Below are 26,972 nucleotides of genomic sequence, written 5' to 3'. Positions count from 1 at the left end.
TCCTAGCAGCGTAGACAGGGGCATGAATGCTGCTTTCAAATGAAGCCCAGCTGGGAATCAGTATTGTCGTCCCCGGAGATCTGATTCCCAGCAGCTCCAACTGGTCCCATTATGCCAATCACCTCATCTCCTTTCTGTTTTCCTCACTGCCTTCCTCTCTTTATGAGTTTGTTCCCCTTTGGGAGTAATCTCCAAAATCCTCAGTTGTTTTCAGAATACTTTAAAAATTTTTTATTTTATATTGGGGCATGGTTGATTGGAACGATGTTGTTAGTTTCAGGTGTACAGCAAAGTGATTCAGTTATACAGTTATACGTACAGAATACTTTTGATTTACCTTTTTAAAGTAAACCTTTTAGTTGAGCATAATTCATACAGAGAAGTGCACAATGTCTGAGCTCCAAGAATGCCCACGAAATGAACACGCTAATGTAGCAAAGCAAACAGATATGGAAACAGAATCAGCCGCGTACCAGGAGCCCCCTAGGAGCCCCTTCCATCCCTGCCCCCCCACAGGGGAGCCCTCTGCTTCGTCCCTGGGAGCTGTCTTGGCTTATTTTGAACTTCACTTAAGGAGACTCGTGCGACAGTACGTCTCTGAGGTTCACCTGTGTCGTCGGGTGTGGAGTTGCTGAAGAGTCCTCGAACTCGTTTGCTCTGAAAGAACGCTTAACCAATAACAAGTGGAAGAAAATGACTTCGGACAGGAATTTTAAAGCCAGCTTGAGTGTGGATGGGAGATCCCAGAGAACTTGGCCTTCAGAGTGTCTGAGCTGGAGGTGGAAGGTGAGCTAAGAGCCCGTGCCCCCCCCCCAGCCCCCTGCTCTGCTCTGAGATGTGCTCCAGCTACCTCCCTCTTCATCCCAGATGGATGATCAAAATGAGGACAAATTGAGTGTCTCTTGTTCGCCTAAGTGAGTTTGTGTACCAAGCTGTGTGTACCTCCTGGAAAGACTGCCCACCTGAGCTTGGGATTCAGAGCCAAGTGGATCAACTGAGAATCTAGACTAATTTCCAGGAATGTGGAGTCAGACACAGCCACCGATGAATAAATCGACAAGCGTCCGTAAGTGCCGCTGCGCTTTTCCTTCACTCACCTACATCCACAGGCTCTGAACTAAGTCCTTCATTTCTTTTTTCATTGGTGAATGAGATTCCTATATCACAGAGCTGAAGATGCAAGCCATGATGTCATAGAGCAGCATATTCTACACCACTAAGAAATAAAAAGTGCCCGAGCTGGAGAGTCTAGTGGAGAGCCGTGTGCAAAGCTGAGACACTAAAATCATTCACTGTGCGGGGAAAAGAGAAATGACTCAGCCAGGCAGACACGTGAGCGAGGAAGCACACCTGCCTCCACCTGGGCACGCGGGGAAGCAAGGAAATAAAAGTCGCATGAAGATTTGGAGCCAAAGCCTATCGTGATCCGTCAGTGGACTGAATTCGCACCGGCGAGCGCAGCATCCGTTTTAAAGTGGCCTCTGTGTTGCTCCCTGATTCTGGCAGAAGCAAAGGCGGATCTTCCCTGGAGAAGGCAGACTTCCTCCAGGGAACTGCAGTGGTGAGATGCCATCAATCTCACATTTCAGGATCTTAGAATGGGAATACATGACGTTTGCTAATAACACCTACTTCTCCGACTTGTGGTGGAGATTGATGTGGAAACATACACACTGCTTAGTATATAATAAGTTCAATAAACGATAGTCACCACTGGGTATCGTGTCCCACCTCTCTGTGTTTATGAGTAGGTACCCTGGAGTCCCAGTAACTGGCCAGAGAGCACAATGAAAGTAACAGCGGGAAGCCTGGGCGGGCAGGGGAGGCTTCGTGCAGGAGAGGTCTTGAGCCTGGTTGTGAAGGATTGAACAAGTCAAGAGGGGAGAATATTCCAGGCTGTGGAAAGGGTATGAGCAAAGGCTGGAAGGCGGACGCAAACATGGCCTACGGAGAAGGAAGGGGATGAGTGCGAAGGGCACGGGTGTGAGAAGGGATGGGGAGGGGGCGCGGTTTGGAGTCCTGTCTGGAACTGATGGACGGTCCTGGTAAAGGAACGGTGTGCTGTCCCCGTCACCTGAGCTGACCAGGATGAGCTCTGATGGTGCAGCCACTGGAGAAGGGTGAAGCTGGGGACAGTCCTGAGCCGTGACCGGCTTTATGGCTGCAGCAGGACGGTGTGCTGGGGGGGTGGGAGGGGATGGGCCGCTGCACTGACACCCCAGGTGAACGCAGACAGTGTGAGTTGCAATAACATCACGTTGGAAGGAAAAATAAAGAGCAAAAAGATATAAGAGGTTATGACTTATGTATATTTCAAAGACACACAAAAAACAGTAGATGTTTATGGGAACACGTGATATGCAGTAAAAAAATGAAGAATCACATAGCCACCAACATGTGGGTGTGTGTGGGTGGATGGAATCCCAGGCACCTTTGCTGTATCTGTCATCCTTTATCTATTTAAAAGAGAGGGATACAGTGCTTGCATGTATGCAACTACATAGTAAAATGCTAGCAGGTTGTAATTTTAGTGGTCAGCACGGAGGCGCCAATTATATTATTTTCTGTATGTTTGCAAGTTTTTATAATTTTCAAAAAAATTAAACAATGAAAAACTGCAAAGAAATATATCAGAATGTTCCTAGAAATATATTACTGCGCTCACGTGGCTTGTGCCAGCGTGGGAGAAGCGTGTGATTCTTTTCTCCCCTTGGTTTTCCAAGTTCTGTGACTATAGTATTTTTTATAAGGAAACACTTACAGATGATTCTTTTAATTTGTTTAAAAAGTAACTATATGGAAAAGAAAAATGAATAGCAGACTCTGTATCAACCTCTTTGTATCAACCTCTCAGCAGACAGGGCTCCTTTGTAAGGTGTGATTAATAAAATCCGCTGGGGACGGTATTAGCGGGCTCTCTATTACCGGGCTCATGTCATACAAAGGGGGCAGTGTTGCTGATTCTGACACCAATATTTCCGCAGGCCTGAATTGACAGAATCTTTCTGAATGTGTCATTTATGGTACCAAATGAAAAAGGTCTTGTTCACCAGCCAGACTCTAGGCCCGAAAGGGACAGACAGATCTGTATGCGGGCTCTTTTGCCCAATTTAAAACCAGCATCTTCATAGTAACCAAAATTAATTCAGCACGAATTTTGCTGAATCGGATCCTGGGCCTGCAGGAGGGGGGTGCATCGATGGTCAGCTGCGTAGATGGGCCCAGTCCTCTCGCCGCCGGGGTCACTACACAGAAGTGTAGAAATGTGAATAAAGTTCCTCAAACCCCCAGTTCACAAACGCTGGGACAACCAGCATCCTCCCCGTGTTTGCAGGGAGGTGGGGGAGTTTCCAGGTTCTCGCAGTCGCCTCTAGCCTCTTGTTCTGAAATCCTTTCCCCAGATTGTTCCTCTTGAACCTGCAGCCCCCCACTGGGGCTCCCTCTCCCCCCAGGTTTGAGGAGGTGGGGTGCACGAGGGGGTGATGGAGGGGCTGAGCTACTGCCCCACAAAACTTCCTCCAAGTGAACACCCCCCCACCCCATAAAGCCCCCTGCTGATAAAGCCCTTCTGCTCTCCGCTGTTTCCTACTCCTCTATCTACTGTTTTTGTTTGGGTTTTGTTTTCTGGTCTAGGGTCTCCTAGCCATTCAGTCTTGCGCTGCCCTGAGTAAATATATTAACCAGAACAATTTTGTTCTTATAGTTTTATTCCCATCCATCTTGGCTTTGCCCCAAGGGCTGTTCCCCCCCCACCCCCACCCCCCCGCAACAAAATAGTACCTCAAAGGGTTTTGTCAAAAAAGAATTCTCCACGGAAGGTGAAATGCTGCCTGCAGAGGTTAAATGGTCACCATTCCGCCCCACAGTCCTGCTACGCGGGGCTCACCCCTTCACGACGTAGCTCGAGAATCAGAATGTATCTGGAGCCAAGCTGACCATATAGTTCTAAGTGTCAAACAAATGGTGAAAGCAGAAAGTTTTGTAGCTGTGGGTGTGGCATGGGGGAGAAAGCTAAGGCATTAGATGACCTGTAAGAGATTGTCTGAATTACTGAAATGATGGAAACAGAGGCAGAATTTTCTATAACGGCTCTGAGACCGGCTTCTTGTGCCCTCAGGCTGTTTTGCAGGCTGGGGGCGGTTCCCTCTGTCCAGAAGATGCCGTGGGCCCCGAGCTATCAGCCACTTCCTGGGGGGAGGGGCGGATGGGGTCTCTGCTCTGGTCTGATTGCCAAGCACGAGAGAGGCCTGCATTTTCCCGCCTGAAGTTGGGAGTAAAAGAACAGTGCAACTAGGACAAGCCCTGGAGTCCTGGTCCAGCTGAGCAGGGAGCTCATTTCTGAAAGTGGAGCTATAACAAGAGCCACCTGTGCCGTAATGACCTCCTAGATTAAGAAAAAGTTGAAAAACCAGACCTGAAGGAAGCAGAGTCCTTCCCACGAAGGCAGTGCAGCCCTAAGTCTGTTTTGGAAATGAACCAGCTGTGAGCGGACACGGCCCCACGCAGTGACTGGGGGTTGGTGTGGAGAAACAGGAGCCAGGCCCAGGAATCGAGAGAACAAAGCACGACACAGTCAACTGCAGCGCTGAGCTCCTCGCTTCACCCACGGCTGAGGTGGCGCTTGGTCATCACTTGCAAGTCCTCAGAATCTGTCCTGCCCGAGAGAGACCCCAAGACCCGAGTGCACACGTGGCCACTGCACAGCAGCTTTCCGTGAAAATGGCAGCAATGGGGGCGGACGCCTCACAGCTGGGCTGCGCATCGTTGCAAGCACTGATCGCCCGGTAGCTGGAAGGGTAGTGAGTGCTTGAGAAGAGAACGCTGGTTCAAGGACACGGAGTGTCCACTTATTTTTACTTCTGAAAACGCTTCACCTTGCGTTTCCACTGCCGCCTCTTCTACGGCTGTTGCCTCAGCTCGTACTTGCATCCTCTGCCCATAAAACAAGGTGAAGTGGATGTGGGACTTGACAGAATGAACCATTTGGCGTTGGGCACGTGGTTTTTCAGTAAAGGTGCCAGTACCAGCGTACGTGATGCTGGCACGATTGCACTTGGGGACAGCGCCTCCCACTGTCTTTCCTGTGAGGTGTCTGCGTCCCTTTCACTTGTGCTAACCCCTCAAGGAGACAGAGGGCTGCTGAATAACTACGGATGCACCCCAGGAACAAGACGTGCGGTCCAGCATCCCAGCTGGAGGAATCATTTTCTAGTCAATCTGCAGTGAACTTTAACCTAAAACAAGCCTGCTTTCAGAATTAACTAGACCGTTAGGGGGAGTATGACAGGGAAGATGCCCGATGTGCTCAGAAGAGCTTCTCGCAACCTGGTTATGATGCAGAGGGTGTGTGTCACCCCTGAGTGATGGAGGTGGCCCCCGCTTGGTATTCTTGATGTCACGTGGGTGAATATCCCCACTTACATGTACGCACACCTCTTGTCTCTTGCCTATAAACTGGGTGGTAAGATACTAGTGGTCAAAAATTGCTTGTTACACATCTTTCATGCTTAATGGAGTACTGAATTGAAATTGCTTATTTTGTGGACCTTTGCCACACCTGCCCCAGCAGGAGCCGGTAAATCACTGACCCAGGATTGGAAACTGAGTGCAGACAGGTTGGCTAGTCCTACGTACATCATTGATACAGGTTTGCACTAAATAAAATATTTACTGGGTGGAATATATACATTAATTATCCTAGAGATAAAAATTGGGGGAGATACAATTTATTATGGAAAATTTCATAAAATTTTCATAAATATTGAGAAGAAAAATAGTATAATAAATCTTCATGTATTCAGCACCCAGCTTACCAATTATCAACTCAAAAAAAAAAAACCCAATTATCAACACATACCCAACCTTTTTACATATATACACTCCCTGTGGATTATTTTGAAGCAAATCTCAGCTATCACATTTTGTCTATAAGCACTTCACTATGGCCCTCTAAAATAGTAAAACTCTTAAAAAAAATAACCATTATAACAACACCACCCCTAAAATAATTAACAATTACTTAGCATCATCAAATATCCATTCATTTAAAATATTTTTCAGATTGTCTCATATTTTTTATAGTTCTTTCAAATCAGGATCCAAAGAAGGTCAAATCACTGTAATTGACTGATATGCCGCTTAAGTCTCTTTTAAGCTAATCTCTGATTTCTCCCTTTCTCTCCCCACCCTTTGTATTTGTTGAAGAAACCAAATTATTTGTCCTGTAGGTCTGGGTTTTGCTAATTGCATTCCCATGGTATCTTTTAGCCTGTAGCTCTCAATGGTGAAAAACTGAAAGCATTTCCTCTAAGATCAGGAACAAGACAAGGATGTCCACTCTCGCCACTATTATTCAACATAGTTTTGGAAGTCCTAGCCACGGCAATCAGAGAAGAACAAGAAATAAAAGGAATACAAATTGGAAAAGAAGAAGTAAAACTGTTACTGTTTGCAGATGACATGACCCTATACATAGAGAATCCTAAAGATGCCACCAGAAAACTACTAGAGCTAATCAATGAATTTGGTAAAGTTGCAGGATACAAAATTATGCACAGAAATCTCTCGCATTCCTATACACTAACAATGAAAGATCAGAAAAAGAAATTAAGGAAATAATCACATTCACCATTGCAACAAAAAGAATAAAATACCTAGGAATAAATCTACCTAAGGAGGTAAAAGACCTGTACTCAGAAAACTATAAGACACTGATGAAAGAAATCAAAGATGACACAGACGGAGAGATATACCATGTTCTTGGACTGGAAGAATCAATATTGTGAAAGTGACAATACTACCCAAAGCAATCTACAGATTCAGTGCAATCCCTATCAAATTACCAATGACATTTTCCACAGAACTAGAACAAAAACCTTAAAATTTGTATGGAGACACAAAAGACCCAGAATAGCCAAAGCGGTCTTGAGGGGAAAAAATGGAGCTGGAGGAATCAGGCTCCCTGACTTCAGACTATACTACAAAGCTACAGTAACCAAGACAGTATGGTACTGGCACAAAAACAGAAACATAGATCAATGGAACAGGATAGAAAGCCCAGAGATAAACCCATGCACATATGGTCAACTAATCTATGACAAAGGAGGCAAGGATATACAGTGGAGAAAACACAGTCTCTTCAATAAGTGGTGCTGGGAAAACTGGACAGCTACATGTACAAGAATGAAATTAGAACACTCCCTAACACCATACACAAAAATAAACTCAAAATGCATTAAAGACCTAAATGTAAGACCAGAGACTATAAAACTCTTAGAGGAAAACATAAGCAAAACACTCTATGACATAAATCACAGCAAGATCCTTTTTGACTCACCTCCTAGAGAAATGGAAATAAAAACAAAAATAAACAAATGGGACCTAATGAAACTTCAAAGCTTTTGCACAGCAAAGGAAACCATAAACAAGACAAAAAGACAGCCCTCAGAATGGGAGAAAATACTTGCAAACGAAGCAACTGACAAAGGATTAATCTCCTAAATATACAAGCAGCTCATGCTGCTCAGTACCAAAGAAACAAACAACCCAATCCAAAAATGGGCAGAAGACCTAAATAGGCATTTCTCCAAAGAAGACACACAGATGGCCAAGAGACACATGAAAGGATGCTCAACATCACTAATTATTAGAAAAATGCAAATCAAAACTATAATGAGGTTATCACCTCACACCGGTTAGAATGGGCATCATCAGAAAATCTACAAACAACAAATGCTGGAGAGGGTGTGGAGAAAAGGGAACCCTCTTGCACTGCTGGTGGGAATGTAAATTGATACAGCCACTATGGAGAACAGTATGGAGGTTCCTTAAAAAGCTAAAAATAGAATTACCGTACAACCCAGCAATCCCACTACTGAGCATATACCCAGAGAAAACTGAAAAAGACATATGCACCCCAATGTTCATTGCAGCACTCTTTACAATAGCCAGGTCATGGAAGCAACGTAAATGCCCATCGACAGATGAATGGTTAAAGAAGATGTGGTACATATATACAATGGAATATTACGCAGCCATAAAAAGGAACGGAATTGGGTCATCTGTAGAGACGTGGATGGACCTAGAGTTTGTCATACAGAGTGAAGTAAGTCAGAAAGAGAAAAACAAATATCGTATGTTAATGTATATATGTAGAATCTATAAAAATGGTACAGATGAACTGGTTTGCAAGGCAGAAATAGAGACATATATGTAGAGAACAAACGTATGGACACCAAGGGGGGAAAGCAGCGGGGGGGGGCGTGGTGGTGGTGATGGTGATGGGATGAACTGGAAGATTGGGATTGACACGTATACACTGATATGTATAAAATGGATAACTAATAAGAACCTGCTGTATAAAAAATAAATTTAATTTAATTTAAAAATTCAAAAAAAGAAAGAAAAAAAAAAGACATCAGGGAGCTAAGAGGACATTGAAGCCAGGAGCCAGAAGCTGGGGAGGTGGCCTGGAGGCAGAGGCGCTGCTCCAACTAGAGGTGCTGACTCAGCAAGGGGCACCAAGGGGCCTCTGGGCGGAGGTAATGGTCTATTTGTTGACCTGCTGCTGGTTACACAGTGTGTTTACTTGGTGGAGATCCACTGAGATGGACTCATGATTTGAGTACTTTTCTCTTTATATGTTTTGTCTTAAAAAAAAAAAGTCATTTAAAGGCTTTGGCAATTAACAAACTAGGGTTTGAGGCCCAGCTCTGCTGCTTGGAAACGTGCCCTCAAGAGAGTTCATCTTTTTCAAAACCCAATCTCTTTAGGTGTAAAATGTGGAGTGTAAGTGACAGCCTCATGGGAGTGTTCTGAGGTGCAAATGAGAACTTGTCAAGTGGCCTGTCAGGTGCCTGGAAGCTGGTGGGGCTCAGAGAACAGCACCTCTGATGATGTGTTGCCTTTTTCTGAGAACCTGCTATGCCGGGTGCTGCATTTCTATCTCACCCTCTGCGGTCTGTGCCGTTTCACAGAGAAGGAAGCCAAGGCTCAGCGTGGTGAAGGCCTTGCTCTGGATGGTAAACAGCAAACAGCAGGGCTGAGATTCAGACTCAGGCCTTGTCCAGGACCAGGGCTGGGAACCCTTGTCTATATGGCTGGCGGATTAGTCATTACATGGAGAATCCACTTCCAGATCTGGCCTCTGTTTCTGCTAAGTGAATACAATCTCAAGATTAACTTCTAGATTCAGCCTTGTTTCACAGTATTTCCAGTTTGCCCAGATTAAACGTACTTGTCCCAATGAACTCTGTAGAAAAGGGAGGCATTTAATCTCATCTCAAGGTGAAATTGAGAAATGCGGTAAATTAGATTGCAGATTCTATTCCAGAGTAACCAAAGTAAATCTTTGCCAAGCTCAGAGGTAACTCAAGTGTTCATTAGTCTTTTTTTTTTTTTTACATTTTAATACTTGAATAATTGGAATTCATTTTTTGCAGCAAATATACGTTATATTTTTGTATTATTTATTCTCATGACTATGAAATCACACTTGTTTATGCATCCTCCATGTTCCATACCCAAACGCTTATGATCAGTGAATTCGTATTTTTACTTTATGTAAATGTTCATTAGTCTTAAAGAAGAAGGGGGGAGGGGGAGGGGAGGAGGAAAGGGCTTCCGTTTTCCAGGGCCAGGCTGGAGGGGGCTGCAGTGGAGGCTGGGAACGTGATGCCATGAGCCCATCCCAGAGCAGAGTTTAGGAAGCAGCTTCTGGAATGTGCTGCAGATCCCAGCCACGTGAGCCACGTTCTGCCTTGCTGGCCTTGCAGCCTGGAGAGGCCGACGGGCTTGTGCGCTGAGGCTCGTGCGCTCTAGTCAGGCGCGCCTTTGCGGGAGTTTAGGTGTCTGTCCCGTCGGGATGAGGCATCTACCCTCAGCAAGCTAGTACTTCATGTTTTTGTTTTTGTTTTTCCCTTGAGTTGCCTAGTAAACACTTCTACTGGAATATTCCAACCTTGCCTTGGATGAACTAAGAGGAAAAGCAATGTGTCCACACCCAGGCCAGCCCAGCCAGGCAGGGCAGAGGCCCTGGGGACCAGCTTCGTCGACGTGGCCACAGCTGCAGCTCCAGCTGGAACTCGGGGGCGTCTGGACAGCGGCACGGAGCCAGGTGGATCCCGGGGGGCGTTGACATTGGCCCCAGGCCCTCCCCTCTGCTCTCTCCAGCCCTTTCATACTTGTTGCTCTTTGTACACAGTCCCGGCACTTATCACTTAACACATCTGTACTCCCGACTCAGAGCCAGAGGCCAGCCCTGTTCACTGGGCATCTCGGGGGCCTACGTGGCATTTATATGTAATCAGTGCTCCTTGCATGAAACCAAATGGTGTGAGATTGACGTGGGGGACGGTCGGCACGAACCAGAACCGGGGGGAGTGTCCCAGTGTGACCTCCCTGGAGAGCGGGTAGGCACACAGTACCTGGGGGGCCCTCGCAGGCGAAATTAGAGTTATTTGCTTTTAAATGATTATTCTTTTGAACAAATTGAAAGAATGTTGTCAAATATACGCTCCGATACACTCGAATCAGATGATGGCGAAGGTTGGTGAGTTTGGCAGACGCGGGCTGGGAAGGGGTGCAGGGTGGGTGCCAGCAGGATCCTCGGGTGTGTCCACAAGGTGGCGCTCACCTCTCGTTCTCAGTTCCCATCCACCAATAGTCTGTCCTTAAATCGCTGCAGGACAATTAGGACGACACTGCTGTGTCCGTGTCTGGTTTCAGGCACCACCCCCTGCCTGCTCCAGAAGATTTCAGACACTCACGTGTGGTCTCGTGTCCCCAGGAGCCTGGCCCAGAACCGGCCCGGGTTAGCTCACGCACAGGTGTTTGGGTGGTGACAGGGTGTCTGCTTTGAGTAACTTGCTGTATTGGAACCTGTGGCCTTAGCTAGTGGGACCGTTGTCCTTAGTCTGTACTGCCGCTGAGGTGACCTGTCACACTGACCCGGTCACTGCAAACATGCCTGGGCTTTTTCCGTGCAAAAGTGTCAATTTACAAGAGAAAGAGTCTTGGTCTCTGAATTACATGAGAGGAGTTTTTAAAATGCAGACTGAACGACCCAGTATAAACAATGAGGAAAATCCTCCTTCTTTGCCTTAAACTTTCATACCATCCCTGTGGACACAAGGGGTGCGCCTATACAATTGTTCCATTGTCAGAGAGAACGAGCTTCATCAAGTTTCTTCCCTTCAAACGATCTTACAAACTGCCCGGCAAGAACGTTGACCAGGCATCTCACAGAACAATGAGACAAATTCCCCAGATGCTAACTCGGCCTCTTGACGAATCTCCAGATTCTTCGGGTTGAACCCAGTTTTCACTAGTTTTGAGAAAATTTGCAGTGACCATCCTTCCCCACGTCGTGTGACAGGGCCGAGCATTGTGTGTCCTACTTGGTGTAGGAATCTCCATAAAAGGGGAAACAATTCCCAGCCCGAAAACATTTAAAACAGTGCGCCTGTGGGCAATCTTCTGAAATGTCACCAGCTAACAAAAATAATCTGTCACGTTTCTGCCCTGCCTTACAGTCCATGCGCCCTTACACCCCGAGTAATCCTGTGGCACCCTGTGAGGGGTCCCGCAGATAGATGACTGTCCCACCGCGGACAGGAGGAAATGAAGAGTCAGGAGGTCAAGTGACTTGTATAACGTCACCGAATAGGTGAGTCTCAGAATCCGGACGAAGATCCACCTTGCCCCAGTCCCGGCCCCTCTTGCTTCACGTCCTTTGCTGTTTCCAGGAGCCAGGCACCTTCCTAGGTGTCAGGGACACAGCCGTGAGCAAGATGCACAAAATCTCTGCTTTTGTGGACATCTTAGTGGGGAGATGTGGATGCACAAATGAGCCACAGCGCAGGTGTTTTATTAAACGGTGATGGGGGCTTTGGAGAAAAAGAAAGCAAGGCAGTGGGGCACCCGGAGGGGGAGGGGGTCTGGTGCAGCTTTAAGGGGGCTCAGGCGACCTTTGAACAGAAGCCTGAAAGTGGGAGGGAGTGGGTCACACGGAACCTGCGGGAAACACTCCCAGGCCGGGGAACGGTGCTCACCCGGGCAGGGCCGGGGGCAGCGCAGGCGGGCTGTGAGGTCAGAGGGGGGATGGAAGCGGCCTGAGGAGGGCGCGGGTCGGGGGCCACCGTCCTGGTCTTGGCTTGGAGGTGAAGCCCTTACAGGGTTTCAAGCCGACGTGTGATATATTGCTTCCGTTCTAACAGGGTCACTCTGGAAGTTTCCCTCACAATGTAAATTTCCAATGAAATCCAAGGAAGCAGTGGTCCAGGTAAATGTGGCTAGGCTCACTTTCATTGTAGTCCTCCTAAACGGGACAAGGATGGGTGCCTGCTCTGGGGTCCCTGGTAAGGGGCTCTCTTCACCCACCTGGTCTCATTCTACCCTTACAATCAGCCACACGATGTAATGGCTATTACACCATTTTACAGATGAAGAGACTGGGGCTCAGAGAGGCTGAGTGACCCGAGTTTGCAGGTGACCAGCGACATCCCTTGAGCTCAGACTAGACTCAGTTGTCCCTCTTGTGAACACGTGCTCATTAGTGGCTGAAATGATCTTTGCAGTGGAAGAAAAGGTGATCCTTGCCCAAGTGCCTCCTAAGAAATACACTTACGGGCTTCCCTGGTGGCGCAGTGGTTGAGAGTCCGCCTGCCAATGCAGGGGACACGGGTTCGAGCCCTGGTCTGGGAAGATCCCACATGCCGCGGAGCAACTGGGCCCGTGAGCCACAATTACTGAGCCTGTGCGTCTGGAGCCTGTGCTCCGCAACAAGAGAGGCCGCGATAGTGAGAGGCCCGCGCACCGCGATGAAGAGTGGCCCCCGCTTGCTGCAACTAGAGAAAAGCCCTCGCACAGAAACGAAGACCCAACACAGCCATAATTAATTAATTAATTAATTAATAAAAGAAATCACAAGAGGCTTTATTAAAAAAAAAAGAAATACGCTTACAATAAAAACTGGCGAATATTTTAAGTGTCTTATTAACACAATGGCAGTGTCCCTTCATGACATTTGTATGTGCCATTCAACCTCCAAATCTTACTTTCAACAGTGAATCTAGTAATATGTAATAATTTTTAACAGAGGGCCTCTGATTAATCTTTGGTCCTATTAAGAAAACCAAAAACATTTAAACAGCATTTGCAAATATAATAATTTGATTTTCTTAATTATCTGATTAACAAGCAAATCGTGCCAAGCACTTAAGTAATTATCCCTGGAAAAATAACAAACAGAATCTGAACACATGATGAATTTTACATTTTCTTAAAATGTGAACGTAAAATGAGAATCTGAGACAACTATTTAACTGCACGCTTTAAATTAGAATTTCAGGATTGACCTGGCACTCCAGCACAGAATTCTCTGAAACAACAGATCGGAAAAAAACCAAATATTCACAGGCTTTTTCTTAACCCCAGTATTTCAAAGATAGGTTTGATTTATCTTCATCATTTTTACACCTAATTCTGTATCTTTTCAAGACGAAATGTCACGTGCTTACTAAGGAAATGATGATATCATTCCAAATGAACTTGGGGTTGAATTCCCAAGTGAATTCTGGAGACCCCTTACCACTGGCTGAGGTCACATGATGTGCAGGAGAATTAGTCAGGAAGTGTGGGCCAGAGGTAGGACGTCTAGGGAGAGTCTTCTTGACGGCCAAGCTGCACCTGGTTCCATACTTGCTGTGTCTGGTTCTGTACTCACTGTGCTGGTTCCGTACTTGTTGGGCTGGTTCCGTACTTACTGTGTCTGATTCTGTACTTGCTGTGCTGGTTCCGTACTTGCTGTGTCTGGTTCTGTACTCTCTGTGTCTGGTTCCGTACTTACTGTGTCTGGTTCTGTACTTGCTGTGCTGGTTCCGTACTTACTGTGTCTGGTTCTGTACTTGCTGTGCTGGTTCCGTACTTACTGTGTCTGGTTCTGTACTTGCTGTGCTGGTTCCGTACTTACTGTGTCTGGTTCTGTACTTGCTGTGTCTGGTTCTGTACTTGCTGTGTCTGATTCTGTACTCGCTGTGCTGGTTCCATACTTACTGTGTCTGGTTCTGTACTTACTGTGTCTGGTTCTGTACTTACTGTGTCTGGTTCTGTACTTGCTGTGCTGGTTCCGTACTTACTGTGTCTGGTTCCGTACTTGCTGTGCTGGTTCCGTACTTACTGTGTCTGGTTCTGTACTTGCTGTGTCTGGTTCCGTACTTACTGTGTCTGGTTCCGTACTTGCTGTGCTGGTTCCGTACTTACTGTGTCTGGTTCTGTACTTATTGTGTCTGGTTCTGTACTTGCTGTGTCTAGTTCTGTACTTACTGTGTCTGGTTCTGTACTTGCTGTGCTGGTTCCGTACTTACTGTGTCTGGTTCTGTACTTATTGTGTCTGGTTCTGTACTTGCTGTGTCTGGTTCTGTACTTACTGTGTCTGGTTCTGTACTTGCTGTGCTGATTCCGTACTTACTGTGTCTGGTTCTGTACTTATTGTGTCTGGTTCTGTACTTGCTGTGTCTGGTTCTGTACTTGCCATGTCCATATCTTGCGAACAGCTTGGTTTACCCTCTTGTCCCCTACATTCCGTTGTATGTCATCTCCTTCCTGCCCACGTGAATGGACTTCACAATGTTACTTCTGGCTGAATTCTAGCTTCTTTTCATCTTTTGCACGTTTGCTGCAGCCATAATGTACAGGCACTTAGATGATGCTGGACGGGGCTCTCTCTCTCTCCAAGGCTTGGTGTGACTGTGACCACAGTTTGGCATCAGGCCAATGGGGAGACCAGGGCGTGTGTGGCAGACAGTGACAATGAGGAAGGAGAAAGCAAATCTGAGTGACCCTGAGTGACCTTGAGGCAGGCAGAGGAGCGGGACGTGGGGAAGGTCTGTGAGGTATGTACTGGCTGGGCTGGGGCTGCAGAGAGCCGGGGCCGGGCCCGCAGGTTCCTGAGATGACGGGAGGACACAGGAGCCAGCAGGGTGGCTGCGTGCGCGTCTCTGAGCCAAGGTCCTGGGACCCCCGGGGGGAGGGAGGAGTGAGGGCGCAGCCAGGGAACGGGGAAGAAAACAGTGACCAGAGGCAACGGTGGGAGAGTGAGAGGTCAGGCGCTGAGCACACGAGGGGCTGCGAGGGACGAGGATGGGGCTCAGCGCCCTCAGTGAGGCAGGCTGGGCCGGACGGTGCTGCAGAAGCGGTCATGTGTGTACATGTGAGTATGCGTGTGTGAGAGTGTGTGTGTGCGTGTACATGTGTGTGAGTGCATGTACATGTGTGTGTGTGCGTGTCTGTGTGTGGGTTATGTGTGTGCGTCTATGCGTGTACGTGTGTGTGCATGTGTGTGTCTGTGTGTATCTGAGTGTGTGCGCGCACCTATGTGTGTGAGTGTGTGTCTGTACATGTGTGTGTGTGTGCGTGTCTGTGTTTGGGTTATGCGTGTGTGTGTGTATGTGAGTGTGTGTGCCTATGTGTGTGAGTGTGTGTCTGTGCGTATGTGTGTGTGCGTGCCTGTGTGTGTGAGTGTGCATATCTCTGTGTGTGAGTGTGCATATCTGTGTGTTGTGTGTGTGTGCATGTGTGTGTGTGAGTGTGCATATCTCTGTGTGTGTTGTGTGCGTGTGTGCATGTGTGTCTGTGTGTGAGTGTGCATATCTGTGTGTGTGAGTGTGCATATCTGTGTGTGTGCGTGTGTGTCTGTGTGTGAGTGTGCATATCTGTGTGTGTTGTGTGTGTGTGCATGTGTGTGTGAGTGTGCATATCTCTGTGTGTGTGTTGTGTGCGTGTGTGCATGTGTGTCTGTGTGCATATCTGTGTGTGTGAGTGTGCATATCTGTGTGTGTGCGTGTGTGTCTGTGTGTGAGTGTGCATATCTGTGTGTGTTGTGTGTGTGTGTGCATGTGTGTCTGTGTGTGAGTGTGCACGTACTCCCATTCCTGGGTTGGGCACAGCTTTTGCTGAAGCTGCCGTGGCTCGTCTTCCTACTTGCCTTTGGGACACAGAGGAAATGGTCTGACCAGGATGTGTGTCCATCTGAATGGCCGCGTCCTCAGAAAGATTTGGCCACAACGCAGTGACATCATGACACTGGAATTCCTTTCACTCTGGAAGACGTGGAAACAGCTGCACACGATTCTTTAGGGTCTGGTAGCTGTAATTCTCCATGTTTATAGAATTTTCTTTTACCTTAAAGTACATTCAAAATACTGACGTGGCAATATAAATAACCTCTATTCTTGTTTTTTTTTTTTTTATATTCTTGTTTTTAAAGCAAGAAGTCTCTTGAATTTGTATTTCTATTTAAAACCAAACCCCCAAGGAAAGCCCAAGCACACACAAGTTCCTCAGTGCTCCACGCACCTCTGTGGTCCCCAGCAGAGACAGCGGCTTCCCCGGGGTCCCCCAGGGTAGAGGCAGCCCCCTGGACCCCTCCCCTCAGCTCTGCAGACAGTGGGGAACAGAGCTGGTGCCGCAGCCCTGCAGTGTGTCCAGATGGGCAGCCCATATTCTGCCGTGTTGCCGTGTCCTGCACCCCCCGGCTGGGCTCACCACATGCACGATGGGCTTGTGGACGCAGGGATATTTCGAAAGCAGAAGCCTTTGGCACAATGACTCTTACTCTGTTTGCAGAAGAGAGTTGCCATCCACACAGAAAATTATAGTTTCTATGCATGTGGGTTTGGAATTTGAACAAGAAGTGGCTTTGTCCTGGAAACGCTTTATCATAGCTGAAAATTACGACTTCTTTCTTTGCCACATCACCAGATGCACAGAAGGCTCAGAGAGAGGAAAGCTCTGTGTTCGCTGCTTGCAAAATGCAAAAGCCACATCAGGGACGTGGCCATCATCTGAACCAGCATCTTGTCTGGAAATAATTATGCCTCACGAAGAAAGCTAAGGAAATCTGCAGTGCACAAAATACGACATCCAGACCCCAACGAAGGCGACAACATTCCCTTACGCTTTGGACCAGCTGGGCCCAAGACCCTTGGTGTGGAAAAAGCAGGTTTTGCCCACAGCTTCAATTAGAAACAGAATCAGATAAAATTAAAAAAAAAAAAAAGAAACAGAATCAAAGTCACGTTCATTACCCTGTTAAATAATGATGTATACATGAGGAGGGAAACTTCCAATAAACTGAAAAATCATTTTTATTGCTCAGTGTGAGACTGGGATTCTCGTAGCACTAAAACCATTCCAGATTCTTCTAGTATGTTCCTTCTGTCTACACAAGGGGCATGTGCTTAAAACATATGTAGACTTTGCAGACCCCATTCACCAGTTGGGAAACTGAGACACAAAAGAGGCATGAGTTTCCTCGTTCGGTCTGGACTCAGTTCCTTTCCCAAATCGAAGAAACTGTCCCGTCCTGCTGACCACGTGGGCAGGTTTGTGGCTAATGCACGCTGCGTCTGGGGCTGTGGGAAATGTGGGATGGGGCAGCGTGTCCTGCTTCCATACCCTGACACGTCTCTTCCTCTGTATTCTGCCCACAAAGGAACAATGGGGTTCACAGTCCCAGCCCAGGGGGTGAGCTACGAGTCCAATAAAGAACAAGCCAGACGCGCATCCAGCGTCGAGTCACACAACAAACTAGGCTCTGGTAAGATCGCGCCCTTGGAAGGGAGATGGGAAACCGTGTCGGTGTACCCAGCTCCTGCCGCTGCCTCAGCTGTGTCTGAGAACACAGGTGCGTGGGGAGAGGGGGTGGGCAAGCCAGGGGCTGGGGGGAGGGGGCTGGGGAGTTACTGTCTGGTCTGCACAGTTTCTGTTTTGAAGGATGGAAAGAGTTCTGGGGATGGAGGGTGGTGATGGGAGCCCAACAACATGGAGGTCCCTAATGCCACTGAACTCACGGCACACTTACAAATGGTTTAAAATGATACATTTTATGTTCTGTGTGTTTTACCGTAATTAAAAAATACATTTAAAAAGAAGCTAGTGGGGGGACTTCCCTGGCGGTCCAGTGGTTAAGACTCCACGCTTCCACTGCAGTGGGCACAGGTTCAGTCCTTGGTCAGGGAACTAAGACCCTGCATGCCGCGTGGCCCGGCCAAAAAACTAAATAAATAAAAATTAAAAAGAAATAAAAAAATAAAACCGCTAGATGACATAAAAAAAAAAAAAAAAAGCTAGGGCGTAAGTCTAACTCAAGGAATCAGGATTCCTTCTTCTGCCCCACGCACAGTTCTGGCCTGGCAGCCAGACTTGTGAATACAAGGGAATTTCACTCCTGTCTTTAAGTTGCTTATACGGTAAAGATAAAGGGGTTTTATGGATGTAATTCAGGTCCCTAATCAGTTGACTTTGAGGTCATTAAAAGGAAGATCTTCCTGGGTGGGCCTGACCTAACCAGGGGAGCCCTTTAACAGAGGACTTCCTGAGCAGAGAGATGTGAAGCAGCGGCTCTCTTGTCTGCTGAGCGGCAGGGAAGGGGGGTCCTGTAGGAGCTCTAGAGCCACACCCATACAGTCACAGGGACCTGAGTGCCACCAACTTGGCCCTCAAGTTGAGCGCTTGGAAGGGGACCCTCTCTTCCAGCCAGAGGAGACCCTGCAGGGGCCCCGCTGCCTTGCGTGTGGACTCCTGACCACAGGACCTGTGGGTTACCGTGTTTGTGCTGTGAGTGGCTGGGTCTGCGGTGCCCTGGCAGCAGCAGCAGGAGATGAATGTGACCTTGCGGTCGCCTCACCGGGCCTCTGCTGCGGTACACTCGCCGGGTACGGCCTCTCCCTGGAATCCCACGGCCAAAGGTGCCCACCCAGCAAGAGGGAAGCATTGCGTGGGAGACAGGTGCAGACGACCTTGCTTTATTTTGATTAAGTAAATGTGGAGCTGAAAGAACCCAGAGGAAGAGCGCAGCCAAGCTCGTGTCCTACAAACACATCAGCCTCTCAGACGAGACAAAGGCGTGGGTCTTAAACACACTTCAATACTTTACATCCGCTCTCCCAAGTGTGGATCTGACCTTGGGGATAGCGCTCTTCTCGTGTGGCCGTGCCCAGGATGAGGAGAGAGCTGAGCTGTGCGTGCCTGGAGCTCGGAAGCATTGAAAGGGAAGGTGGAAACAGTAGCAAGAGGACGTGGACACCGTCTGTGGCCACAGGCAAGTCACCTGGTTCCTCATCTCTGCATCCACACAGTGGTATAATCAGAGTGGCGCATCAGCGGGTCTCGTCCAGGCTGCGGGGAAGGCGATGCACCCGGGGAGCCGAGGTCCTCGCATCAGCACTTCTATCCCGTGGACTTCGCGCCAGCTCCAAGTTGTTCCTGACGAAGCAAGCGCGTACTGGACCAGGAGCCGGCAGGAGGATGCTGGACCCGCAACCCCTGCGAAGTCAAGGCCATTGAGTCCTAGCGGCCTCTCGTGTGGGGCAGAAGCTGAGTGAGTGAATGAACAAACGAGTGTAGGTTTAACGAGGCATCCTGGTCTCTGGAGCTGGAAGGCAGCCTTGAAATCAAGGTGCGCGGCAGCTGCTCCAGGACCACCGGGCCCGCACGCGGTGCCCGCCCCCCCCCGCCCCCGCCCAGTCTGCTTCCACGCCGGTCCTCCCACGGTCTGCCCCCATGGGAGCCCGAGCGCTGTCTTGGACATCAAATCAGACCATGTCACACCCCTACTTAAAATCCTCCAAGGCCTGCCCACCTCCCCAGCGTAACCCACGCACCCCTTACCTGTGTGTGTCGCCGGCAACCGCCCGCCTCTCCGCGTGGGGTCCCAGGCGATCTGAGCCGGCTCCTGCGGCGTGGCTCTCGCATCCCTCCGCTGGAACCCTTTCCCACCCTCTCTTGTCATCCGGGCTTATCCTCAGAGAGCCCTTCCCCGGCCAAACTAAGTGCCCCTCCCGCCCCCCAGGGTTCTCCATCACGTACAGCTGAGCAGGGTTTACCAACCAGGGGAGAAGGAAAGCTGGAAAGAACCTCGAGGGGTTGGACTGAAACTAGAAATATCGGTGTGAACTCATGCAGAGTGAGTGTGTGTGTGTGTGTGTGTGTGTGTGTGTGCGCACAGAATTAGACATGGAAATTTTTACAGACGTCTGTGTGTGTGAACGTGGTATATATATATATGTGTGTATGTGTGCATATATCTGTTTTCACACACGTGTGTATGTACACACGTACATATACCTACACATATTTCCAACCTCTGTCAGCTGGAAGGGCCTAGAAGCAATGACACCCCACTAGAAACAGGCACATTGACACTCAGATCTTAGTGGGAGCTAGGGCTGCTTCCAGGGCTGGGGTAGGAAAACCACAGGATAAGCCTGAAACATCTTTTCGTGCCAAAAAGTAAGGAAGCGCGCAAGAACGATGGGAACGTGTCAAAAGGACACAAGAACCAGCTTGAAGGGGCTCCCACTGGCTGATTTTTAGAATAGTTTAAGCATCAAAAGAAATAATCGGATTACAACCCCTGTATGAGATAGTAATCTGTGAGTCGTGAGTCCGTACTGATAAAAATAAGTAAGTAAATAAATAAACACATGAAGAGAAGGGAAAGCTGGTCTTTTTTTTTTTTTTTTTTTTTTTTTGTGGCGTTACGATACGCGGGCCTCTCATTGTTGTGGCCTGTGGGATTCTCCCAGACCGCGGCACGAACCTGTGTCCCCTGCACCGGCAGGCGGACTCCCAACCACTGCGCCACCAGGGAAGCCCGGGAAAGCTGTTCTTATAGCAGAATGCCAACCAATAGATGTAGAAGGAACAATGGAAATAAATAAGTACTACTAGGCAACAATAAGAGTAATGGTTGACACATGTGTATGTCACTGGTGGGTGGAGGTGTGATGAGAAACAGGATATTGTAAAAATATTGGACCATCTCCCCACAAAATGATTAATCAGATGCAAGGAGGGAAGGGGCAGACACAGCCTAACTCGGTGATCAAGGTCACAGCACCACAGCTGGGACAGGAGGGCGCCATGAACACAGCATCCCTGCAGTGGTGTTCCTGCTGGTGGAGGGGCCTGTGCCCTTGACGACAGTCAAGGATCCTAGAGGCAGGAAGGCTGGGAACTGGTCCAGATGGAAAGAGCCTAGTGGGGCCGAAGATCCACTGCAGTGTGTGCTCCATGTAGGAGCCTCTGTGGGGAAGGGAAAGAGAGCCTGCTGAGCCAACCGGTGAGACGTGGGCAAGGCCTGCAGGTGGGATGGCTGTGCTGTGTGGACTTTCTGCCTTGGAGACTCATGTGTGGCAGTGGAGGGGAGGGCCCTTGTTGCTAGGAGGTACCAGGGAGAATATTTAGGGGTGATGGGACATGAGGTCAGGAAGACTATCAATCTACATATCATCTATCTTTCTATCTATCTATCTATCTATCATCTATCCATCCATCAATCATCTCCCTATCATCTATCTATCATCTATCCATCCATCAATCATCTCCCTATCATCTATCTATCATCTATCCATCCATCAATCATCTCCCTATCATCTATCTATCTATCATCTATCCATCTATCTATCCATCCATCATCTATCTATCCATCAATCATCTCCCTATCATCTATCTATCATCTATCCATCCATCATCTATCTATCCATCAATCATCTCCCTATTATCTATCTATCGTCTATCCATCCATCTATCTATCCATCTATCATCTATCCATCCATCATCTATCTATCCATCAATCATCTCCCTATCATCTATCTATCGTCTATCCATCCATCATCTATCTATCCATCAATCATCTCCCTATTATCTATCTATCGTCTATCCATCCATCTATCTATCCATCTATCATCTATCCATCCATCATCTATCTATCCATCAATCATCTCCCTATCATCTATCTATCGTCTATCCATCCATCTATCTATCCATCCATCTATCCATCCATCATCTATCTATCCATCTATTATCTCCCTATCTATCATCTATTTATCTATCTATCTATCTATCCATCTGCCTATCCATCTATCATCTATCCATCTATCAGAGAGAGAAGGTGATGAAACAGTGCAGTAACATTAATGATAATTAACAACTAATTACATAATTGATAACCATATTAAAAATTTGGAAATCTAGGTGAAGGTAATTCTTCGTACTATTCTTACTTTTCTGTGCATTGGAAACTACTTCAAAATAATACTAAAACTGGATATGGTAATGCCTTCTCTATCCACCTGCCAGGGTTTTTGAAAAGACCAGACGAAATCATGTTAAATCTCTATTAAAAGGTGTTTTAATGCAAAAATATGTAATTATCTTGATAATATATCTGCCTATTTGTTTATTACCCATTTTCCTGAACAGAATGTCTGCTCCACATGAGATCAAGGCCCTTGTCCTCTTATTTCCTGTTGTTTCCCCTCCATGCCTAAAACACAATAAATATCTGTAGAACACATAAGCGAATCACAGAAATTAGCTCAAATTTTCACTCGTCATCATGACAGTACCATGGTGTATATGTTAATAAAGAGAAAATGTAATCGATCTTCTCTTAGAAACGTTTATAATCTAATAGTCTATTGACCTCCTACTCAAATAATTACTGGTACGTGACTATGTAGATACTGGTGTGTAATTAGGTATATTCATTTGTGTGGCAGAGTTTGATCTCCCTTAACACAGGGGTTGAAGATAACTCCCAGTTAAACAGAGCGGATAAAACCTGAGGAGTAAGTGTGCATTTTCTACTATAGACACCCCCCCCCCGAAGGGACACTGACAAGGCCTGAGGATGCCAGGGTATCGCCCTGCTCAGAACTAGGCCTTGGGCTCTGTGCCGTTGCACGAGCCACCACTGTGAGCCTCAGAGTAAGGAAGTGACCTTCGGAGGCCATTTTCTAGCAGACAGACCCTCTCGTTGTACGAGGGCTTGGCTGAATTTTCAGGGTTGGTGCAAAGTCATAGCTGGAGCAGTGAGGGAGGGAAGAGGGACAAAGAAACACTGGCTCCTCTCGAAGCCAAGTCAATGTGAGGGATTTTCCAGTTTGTTACTCCAACTGCTAGAACGTTCCAGGGAGTTGGAATTTGCCCCATTGCTCAACTGGGAGAGTCCGGTCCTTTTAAAAGGACCACTTCAGCCCCTAAAGTCCTAAGATGTAGTCTGAAGGCATAAGAGTGTCTGATACAAGAGCACTGTATAGCTCTTTCACTCTCTCTTATTAAAAATACACACTACAGGGCTTCCCTGGTGGCGCAGTGGTTGAGGGTCCGCCTGCCGATGCAGGGGACGCGGGTTTGTGCCCCGGTCCGGGAGGATCCCACATGCCGCGGAGCGGCTGGGCCCGTGAGCCATGGCCGCTGAGCCTGCACGTCCAGAGCCTGTGCTCCGCAGCGGGAGAGGCCACAACAGTGAGAGGCCCGTGTACCGGAAAAAAAAAAAAAAAAAAACACTACAGAAATAATTCTTTCGTTTTTCCTCTACTCCTCTTCAGGGTACCTTCCTAAACCTCCATAACCCACAAGTCAAAGTCACTCCCAAGATTCCCTATTTTCTTTTCCTCTAACTAGGGAAATGCCTTACTCCACCACTTTCCGCTCCTGCCTTCCACTTTAAAACTGTTGCTTTAATCTAGGAATATGGATTTAAAATAATCTTAGAAACTGAGAAAGGCTGTACAGGGACATAAAACCTGGAGAACACCCTCAGTATTTCAAGATTAAATAGAATCATGGGTTCAGGTAGAGAAACTCCTGGGCCATGAAAACTCTAACATGTGGAGGAGTAATGTGACTAAAATATCTTTATTTATGTATCTGGCTCCATTTTGTTTCTATGTGTATTTGGCCTTTTCCTTCTCACCTACATCTAATTTGTGTCATTTTATTGAAGTTCGCATGTCTCTTTAGTTCACCTTACCTTCTGTTTGTTTATGTAATACCCACGTTTCCAACCAACTTGTGAGCAATCTTCAGTTACATTTTATTTACTGCAGAATCATCAACAGAGGCACTGTAATATCAAAATCACTTTCATAAGCCATCTGTTGACAATATTCTAGATCTTCTTGGAAGTCATATCTTGTTACAAGAGTGATTCATACGAACCAGATGTCCAACGATATGGAAATAGCTTAGTAAACGGCAGTACTTCAAGATCATGGAATACTACGCGGCCATTAAAGTTATAGGTATATGATCTATTTTGAAACATAGAACCATATAATAGCTTATGGAAAAAATAATACATAAAGTTTATGTACACTTTGATTATACTTACGTTAAATATTTATATATCAGAGAAAGCGTTAAAGATAATATGCACAAATGGTGCCTGGCTCATTCTAGGGCCTAAGTGGTTTTCTTATTCGTCTTTCTTTCCTTTTCGTTCTGTTCCCTCAAATAAATACTCCATGATCTGTTGGCTGGTAGATCTCTAGAACCAAACCAAGGAATAAGAATCTACAGTTCTTTGCTCCCTAGTTTTCAGTTTTCTCTCCCCTAATAAATTTCTAGGAAAATCATTGTTAGGACATTGATATTTCTAGAACTGGATAACTGGATTTAGTTACTCTAAAATCAGCAGACAATTTTGCTAATGGAATAATATACATGTTCATTGCCTGTAGTAAAAAATGGAATGATATATATCTGTTGACAATAGAAAAAGGTGGAATAATATTGATACATTTCTGTTGACTGTATTAAAAACTAAAGCTGAATAATGCTTTCAAGCCCATTGTAGCTAAAAGAGGGAAACATAGGGGGTTTAATTCGTTGTCAAATGATAATAGTACGTAAAACACACAACAAAAACAAAACCCCCAAGCTACCTTGCCACAATCTCAGGGCAAACAGATCTTCAAACCAGAGCAATGGGACTGGTAAGGGCAGGGACCTCAGATTCGCTGTCCAGGGACTCACACATTTGATTTCCTACCTGCGGGAGCAGTGCATTCACCTGTTTAGGAACGACACATAGATCTGGTCTGTTTAACGGTGAGAGATATTCACGTCCTCCATAAGCCGTGGAGGTAGGTTAGACCCAGGTACAATCAGTCTGAATTAGCATAATTCATGGGGCGTCATTACTCCTGAGTTCACTCGGTGACCCGAGGCTGAGCCAGGGACTGAGACCCGCACGTGCATTATTAATTCTTCTACAGACCTCTGGCTCCCATGAGGTTTGCCATCAGTTTTTGGCCAGGCCTACAGTCATCCAGTGGCTTGAGTCAACCACTCTCCAGGTGGCTCCCCCCAATGGATGGCAAGATGGTACCGGCTGTTGGCCGGGGGGCCTCAGCTCCTCCCCACGTGCTCCTCTCTGCAGGGCTGCTCTCACAACACCTGGTGACCCGTTCCCCCCAGAGCTGGCAGGGCAAGAGTCTAGGTCAATGGCCCTCAACTGGGGGCCATTTTGCCCCCTCACCCCAGGGACATTCAGCAATGTCTGGAGACATTTCTGATTTTTACAACCGAGTAGGAGGTGCTACTGGAATCTAATGGGTAGAGGCTAGGGATGCTACCAAACATCTTATAATGCACAGAACATCTCCCCACAATAAAGAATTATGTGGTCCAAAGTGTTCATGGTGCCACTGTTGAGAAATCCGGGTTATAGGTGGAAGCGGCAACGTCTTTCACGGCCTGGCCTCAGAAGCCCTACACTGTCACTTCCCTGTATTCTCTTGGGCACACAGGGCCGGCCCTGATGCCGTGTGGGAGGGGTCACACAGGGGTGCAGATACTGGCAGACAAGGATTATCGCGGGTTCATCTTGGAGGTTTGTTAACACAGCACCAAGTCTTGAGAGTGGTCGTCTTTCTGCAGTGGGACTTATTTCCCTCTCTCTGCTTGTCTATATTTTCTGAATGTATGGAATAAGAATGTAATTTTATATAATAACATATACCTGTAACATTACATAATGCAAAATAAACATCAAAAACACTGCATTAAATCCCTGTAACACTACCTAGTGCTTTGTGAGATGTTATCCGCTGAGAATCATGGGGTCATGGGCCACACGTACATGATAATCTGACATTACAGGCTGTTTTTAATAAGAAGGTCAGACAGTAGCCAGGAGGGGTGGTTGGGATTCCTATTGTCCCCTTTTGGTGAGAAGACAGAGCCATTGTTCCTGAGAGGCCACTGCTTCCTGGAAGCCTAGTACCATCTGGGCTCTGACGAGAGCTTTCCTTGGTGTCCATTTTCTCTCTAAATCCTATTTTCCTGTTTCAAAACTTCAAGTAAAGCCAAAGAACCAAGCAACACTGTTACAGAAACTTTAGCTGACACTGTCCTTCCCTTTTCTCTTATCTGAACGAGTTATTATTCAGATTGCCTCTGACTCAAAGGGTAAACTCCCTTCCTCCTCTGCAAGGCTAGTTGGTGGTCCAGCGGGGTGCGCTGGGTTTAATCCTTCTTCCCTCATCTGGGGCCCTGCTCCATCGGTCACTCCCATTCTCGGGTTATCATCAACTTCTCCCTCACTATTGGCCAGTTCTTCTCAGCACATAAATGCACTTAAATCTTTCCATTCATTAAAATAATAATGATAAAATGGTACACGTCTTCCTTCTCTCCCACATCCGCCGCTGGCTAGTGTCCAATTTCTTCTCTTCCCCAACTTCCTACAGAGATGTCTATACTCCCTGCTTTTACTTCTTCACCCCCAGACCTTTCTTGTCCTCCCCAAGGTCAACACGGAGTCAAGGCAGAGACTTTTTGCTTGTATTTGCCCGTGTTTCTCAAAGACCGGCCCCACTCACTTGCAGTAGAGTCACCTGGAGGTCACCTGGAGGTCACCTGGAGGTCAACTGAGCTGAACCTCTTGGGTAGGGGTTGGGCTGGACTTTGCAGTTTTGAGGAGCTCTCGGGACTCACGGTCCCCAAAGTCTAAGAACCACCATCTGGCCTCATAGGTGAGAGACCTTCTTCCCACAAACTGTTATGTCGATGCTGCTTTCAAAGGCAGAACTGGGTCTGACTTGCAGCAGAAATTCTTGTGATGTGAAATCACATATAACGAGAAGGAAAAACACAGCCTACAAACACACATTTTGGTCCTG

The 26,972-nt window shown here is 47.1% G+C and overlaps 1 long non-coding RNA gene across 2 annotated transcripts in view; it reads left to right on the top strand.

Moving 5' to 3' along the window:
* The window catches only part of LOC137231505 (uncharacterized), a 79,064-nt gene extending 53,241 nt beyond the window's left edge, over positions 1-25,823 (top strand). Inside the window, exons 4-6 of one of the 2 annotated variants that reach the window (XR_010946613.1) lie at positions 9,932-10,545; positions 11,532-11,665; positions 12,216-12,809. This is a non-coding gene — a long non-coding RNA (uncharacterized lncRNA). Of the gene's footprint in view, positions 1-9,931; positions 10,546-11,531; positions 11,666-12,215; positions 12,810-17,491; positions 17,684-23,894 lie in introns of those variants that run through there. The other variant, XR_010946612.1, reaches the window with a different exon arrangement.
* Positions 25,824-26,972: the final 1,149 nt, after the last annotated feature.

This window comes from Pseudorca crassidens, chromosome 10, assembly GCF_039906515.1.
Source record: "Pseudorca crassidens isolate mPseCra1 chromosome 10, mPseCra1.hap1, whole genome shotgun sequence".
NCBI classification, from domain to species: Eukaryota; Metazoa; Chordata; class Mammalia; order Artiodactyla; family Delphinidae; genus Pseudorca; species Pseudorca crassidens.
The sequence above is the reverse complement of the archived record's forward strand: the minus strand, read 5'-3'. Positions and strand labels throughout refer to the sequence as shown.